The sequence below is a fragment of the Podarcis erhardii genome (genome assembly GCF_964252035.2).
Source record: "Podarcis erhardii genome assembly, chromosome: 15".
In the NCBI taxonomy this organism is placed as follows: Eukaryota; Metazoa; Chordata; class Lepidosauria; order Squamata; family Lacertidae; genus Podarcis; species Podarcis erhardii.
The window spans coordinates 23478942-23484941 of NC_138505.1; the positions used below are offsets into that span (position 1 = coordinate 23478942).

Genomic DNA, 6000 nt, shown 5'->3' on the forward strand with positions numbered 1-6000 from the left:
TCTGACACAAGGAAACATGGGGAATTTAGTTCCTGATGCTTCCAGTGTTAAATGTAGAGCGTTCACTACATTACAAAATAATAGAAACTGCATTTCCAATGCTTCCTGGCAGTAATAAGCATTCCCTCAGCATCACGTCTGAGGTCTTCAAAGCCACAAGCCCTCTCTGTTGCTATCCTTACCCCAAGAGTAAGCTTTCGAAAAGGGAATGGTATGCAGACAGCTGGCAGCAACAGAGGCCTTAGGCTGCAGGTAAATCAACAGGGCCTTTTCAGACAGGGCTCATGCTTCCCAGTTCAGATAGGACTATGATATAACTATTTTGTTTGTTTGTTTGTTTCTGGATGTAATGTTTTGGCTAATGTTTAAATTGTTAGCATGCCTCCCAATTTGCTTGATTATTTTAAACAAACAACCATTCTGAATGCAAGAAAAATGAGAGTGAAGGGCTGAATTGGGATTAAAGAAAATATACTTTAACCCATTTCATTTTTATAGCATTTTCATTCCCCTCCCAGGTAATTAGACATGATCTCCTGGTCAACACTAAGCTTCCACTTGCCATGCATAGGGCAGGTAACAGAAGGCATGAACCACTTCCCTTAAACCAAGTCAGACTACTAGTCCACCAAATTCAATACTGTCTACTCAGAGTAACAGTCTCTCTCCAGGGTTCCACACAGAATTGTTCCCCACTCTAACTGGAGATTCCTGAGATCTCAAGTCTTTAAAAACATGATATGACAAACAAAGCCTACTTGCCTGGCTTGTACAAGCAGGAAAATACATGTGCAAATACCAGTTGAGGCTATTATTCCCAGACTCTGAAAATGGAATTTGGAATAACAGCTTCTCTCTCCCCATTTTAAATCAGATGATGTCACAATGCACAGACAAGCACTTTACAGAACAGTGAGAATTATATGCTGTGCTCCTGGGTGTGAAGTCACAACCACATATTTTAAAGTGTTCAAATCAGCTAGAAGCATGTTCTCCTCTATGAGGAACACCTTAGCTATAATGTTTGCCTAGGATTCTGCACTTGATACCTTCTTGAGATTTGATTACATCATCACATCCCTAATAAAATATCCTACCCAGGATGTGATTTGCTTATGGACCAAGAATCACCTAGGAAAGAGAATGAAGCAATGAGTCTCATCTTTCTTTTCCCCTTATGATAACCGACCTGAAACACAATACTATAGTCTAGCCTTTCTCAACCTTGGGTTCCCAGATGTTCTTGAACTACAACTCCCATCATCCCTGACCACTGGCCATGCTGGCTAGGACTCATGAGAGTTGTAGTCGAACATCTGGGGACTCAAGTTTGAGAAAGGCTTCTCTAGTCAGTTTGTGTATACTGTATTAGCCATACAAGAAGCAAAACTCTCTCTTACAGGAGAAACTTATTTTCAAAGTTCAACACAGGGTTCAATTCTGGCATCACACATAATTAATGAATGATGGGCATGATATCTGAACTGACAAACCATAGTTACACAATCACACCACTGCTTCCAGAGACAGGAATCAACTTGTGAAGTGCTTAGTGTACTGGAAATGAAAGGAAACACAACTACAAGCAATGGTTTGCCTAGAAGCTCACACCCTGGGTCCTAAACTGGTTGACTCAAACCATGATCATCTCATCACAGGGTCTGTTCTATACAAGGTAGAAATCAGGAATTTAGTATGGCAGCACCTACCCTTTGGAGCTCCCTCCCGTTACATGTCAGAAAGGAGCAATCTTACTACTGTCTTTTCAGATCTTCCTTTTTCAACAAGACTTTTAAGTGGGGATTTTTATCCCAATTTGTATTGAATTTGAAATTGTGTTTTTGATGTTAGGATGTTTCTTGGGAAGCGAGTCATAAATGAAATAAATGAATAAATAAGAAGTGCACATTGGAGCCTGGGCAGAGAAGGCTCCCTTTCCCTCCCTTGTGTGTTGGCAACCCCAAGTTATTCTGGCATCCAAGCTAACAGCCTCAAGTTTGTGCAAATAAACTGAAGGAAAGATTGCTAAACTGGAACAAACTAAACAAACGTCTGCATCGCTGATACCATAAGAAAGTCCTGTATGATCTAAATGAAAGTATGGCATGATTCTTTTATTCACTTTCAGTCCTCTTCTCCCTCAGTGAGGAATTCTGGTGCCAGGTGATATGCTACACTGTATGGCTTACAACAGAGCTCGCCAACATGGTACCCTGCAGATGTTTTGGACTACAGCTCCCAGAAGCAAATCCAATGATAAGGGATGTGAGTTGTAGTCCAAAACATCTGCAGGGCACCACTTTGGCTACCCATGGCATACAGCATACCAGCTTATACAAGTTATGCATGCAGGTTGGTTGGCTGGTCGGTTTTACTTTTGTGAAAATAGATGACTCTTGTTTTCTACAGGATATTTTTCTGGAAAATAAATTTTGTGTGCCAGAAACAAGGTACTGATTCAGGTATGCACAAACCCACTACTACTAGCCATCTCAAGCAACAGATATTGCTAAAACCTGCCTAAAGCCCTAAACATGGTACAAAAAGCCAAGTGGCAAATCTTCCCTGTAACAACAGCGTTTGCTATTTTATAGCCAGTGAGCTGCAAAGCATCTTCATGGGATTTACTCAGGGCCACAGCTCAGTAGTAAAGCACATGCTTTGGATGTGAAAGATCCCAGGTTCAATCCTCAATATCTTCAACTAGGAATAAGAAAGACTCCTCCCTGAAACCCATCTGAAATAGACTCTGCATAATGCAACTTCCCATGTTCTGGGAAAATCCAAAACTTAGTAACATAATTTTTGAGGATTTAAAACTTTAGTCAAATCCATTAAGCACACCTAGTGCAAGCAGTTTAAAAGCAGCTGGAATCATTTTTTAACAAGCTGCAAAATTTACCTGAAATATCAAAGGTGGAGTGCCTTCTTTCCTCATACTAGATTATTTATTCCCATATGCATAACAACCACCTGCAATGTTGTCCTTGAACATTAAGTATCTCTTTTGCATTAATCTTGGCTTCCCCCCTTGCCTTAACACCTCTGCAGTTTACAGTCTCAATACACAGCTTAGCGTGGCAATATGCATTAGGAGATGCTTTGCTTGCTGCCACACAAAATGACACAGCAGACTGCAGTTCCATTCTTCAGTCTTCTACTAACCAAGCAATACCCAACCACCTGAAGCTATGCGCCTACTCCACACCAGGCAGTTCTCAAATTCCACATACTGTATTAACATTCCCCAGCTGTTCCCTCCAGATAGTTTTTTTGGAGCCTAACTCCCATCAGTCCCAACCTGCATGGTCAATGACTGGGAATGATGAGAGTTATAGTCCACAACAAGTGGAGGGCAGTAGGCACAGGGAGGGGAGTTGCCATATATCATTACTCCTTCAAAACCTGGCAATGTTCCTATATCTACCTGCCCTCTGCCACATGAAACTTTGAGAAATCTTTCCATACAACACTCAGTACTTTTCATCACTCTGATGTTCCACTTCACCTACACTTCTGAAATATTCAAACCCCTCCATGTATCCATATGTAAAGTACTGATAGAACACATTCCAGTTCTGGATTAATGACGCAGCAGATGGAGGAGGAGTGAAGCAGCAGTGACCATTCATCATGTCACAATAAATAGTAGAGATAAGATAATGTGGAAGCAATGTTGGGCATTAAAATAGTATGCACCTACACAGTGGATATATCCAATACCTTCCTGGCAGCCCAGGGCAAGCAACCCCCATCGTCACATACACATTCCACTCATGGTGGACACTGGACAAGGTAGGGAAAGCCGGGCCTTCTCTATCCCACATGTTTTCTCAGCACAATACAGCTTTTAAAGGGCACTGGTCACTTAGATCTGAAGTTGAATTTCCAAGGGATGTCCATTAGTTAATTGACAGATTTCCATTGAACTTGAAGCCTGCAGCTCAATCCTATGCTTGTTTAGTTGGAAGTGTCACTTTGTTGAATTAGGCTAACACTCTGGTCAGTGTGCATAAGACTGCAGCCTTAGAAATACTGTACAATTGAATCACTCAAGACCATTGTGGTAACACCAGCACCATCCCTTCAGCTCCCAAGCAAAGATATAGAAACATCTGTGCAATCCTAGCTGCACTTACTTGGAAGTAAGCCCCACTGAATGCAATAGAACTTCCTTTTGAGTAGACATGGTTAGGATTGTGCTGGTGGTGAATGATTTTGGAAAAAATCCTCCTTTACAGCTAGACAGACAGATCTGGAAGAGATTGTGGAGCTTATAGTAACAAGTATAGAATGAAATGGCCTTCAAAAACAACAAATTCCAGCAACAGTATATTATATGCAAGAAAACCTGAAATTAGCAACCACTGCCAACTTTCAAGATGAAAGAACTGCTTCAAGTCCAGAACCAAACTCAAGTCGAGCTCCTGTAAACCTGCAAGCAATCACATAACAGTGTCTACCCAACTCAGCATGGCACACCACACCCCATATCTAGAACACCACAAATGGAACATAGTCTCCAACACAACTTGCATCAGAAAAGGTAAAAACAGAGTCCCATGACACAACAATAATTCTGAAATCATCATTCTGACTTTCTAGTCACACCCCTGCAGTGGTAAAATCCAGTCTTTCTACAGAAAAGTTCATGTTCTCAGTTCTATGTCTCTATCCACTTTAGGTAAAACCTAGTTTAATACATCAGGGGAGTAGAAAGATAAACCTCTATATCTGAATACAGAGCCAAACTGAACCAATAAAGGGATGTTGTAGTCCTTTGGAAAGATGAAGGATGGGGGGGGGGGGAGAAGGTGATTAACCCAGGCTTCCTCACAACAGTCTTAATTATTTTCATATGCAGGTATCCCACACAATACTGACTGTCACCCACGTGCAGTGGGTAGCACCAGCAACCTTGCAAACAGTTGTGCAGTAGGAGGAATGGAAATATCATAAGGGGTGTGAGAGTTAAAAGGTCTCACCTGAGGACATTCCCAAGATCACTTAAAAGAGATTAAATGCTCCCCCAGTATCCCTTTAGCTTGCATATCAAAATCTTAAAAAGTTAACCCAAACCCAGTAAGGGCACACATCTTTGTGTCTAGTCATTTGTGGTCTTCACAATATTAAAAGCCAACTTTTTACATGCTCCTTTGCTAGTCTCCAGAGGCAATTTACACTTGCCACAGGTAACCTGGCAATTGGTTATTTACAGCACTGCTTCAATCACCAAATCATACTCATAGCAGATTACAGAGACACAAATGGGTGGATTTTCTGTACACCCTTTTCAGTGTGGTCTAATCTGCATGGTGATGGCAAGGATGGAAGCATAATTGGGAGTTACTTTGGATATTAATTATTGTAGAGAACAAAGATGACTGTGTGCGGATGATAACATTAAACTGGGGGTGGGGAGACAACGTACAGGAAGGTGAGGGGAAAAACCAAAATATCAGCTCTAGGGTTAAAAGGGGAAAGGAGAATCACACCATATGGGAGGAAAGGGGGGGATTAAGAAACTCAATCTTCTGCCACACAAATTGGTCTCAGGCCTAAAACATGGGTGCACCCAGCCAAAGGGAAGCCAGGTACACCTTGTATTTACTTACACGTACTGTATGTTTATGTTCCTCAAATGTCCCATGCAGTTGAGCAAGAGTTAAGAGGCCAAAATTTGGGGCACGTGTACGCTTCCTTGAAACTACATCCCACAGAACACAGCAAGCCTTACTTTCAAGTAAATTTGCCCACTTATTTATAGGGGTAAGCCCTACTGAATTCAGTGGGACTTTACTCCAGAATAAAAAGAGGCACAGGAGCAGGCTGCATGCTCCTAAGCGAGACAGAAGAGTCCAGATTCAGTTTTCACCTTGGCCACAAACTCATCAGGCGGGCTTAGGCTACCAGTTATTCTGTCCCATGACCTGCCTCACTCCCATTCACAATAACGCTGACCTACCTTACAGGGCTGTTATCCCCATATGAGAGAGTACA

At 41.8% G+C, this 6000-nt stretch overlaps 2 protein-coding genes across 15 annotated transcripts in view; one reads left to right on the plus strand and one right to left on the minus strand.

Annotated features, from left to right (window-relative positions):
* Positions 1-4788, minus strand: part of MTMR3 (myotubularin related protein 3) — a 57487-nt gene extending 52699 nt beyond the window's left edge. For 5 of the 14 annotated variants that reach the window (XM_081841719.1, XM_081841728.1, XM_081841725.1 and 2 more), the window contains exon 1: positions 4140-4786. The gene's annotated coding sequence lies outside the window, so the exon portion shown is untranslated. Of the gene's footprint in view, positions 1-4139 lie in introns of all 14 variants that reach the window. The other 9 variants (XM_081841721.1, XM_081841720.1, XM_081841722.1 and 6 more) reach the window with 5 other exon arrangements.
* Positions 2145-6000, plus strand: part of ASCC2 (activating signal cointegrator 1 complex subunit 2) — a 39865-nt gene continuing 36009 nt past the window's right edge. Inside the window, exon 1 of the mRNA XM_081841822.1 lies at positions 2145-2163. The gene's annotated coding sequence lies outside the window, so the exon portion shown is untranslated. The remainder of the gene's footprint in view (positions 2164-6000) is intronic.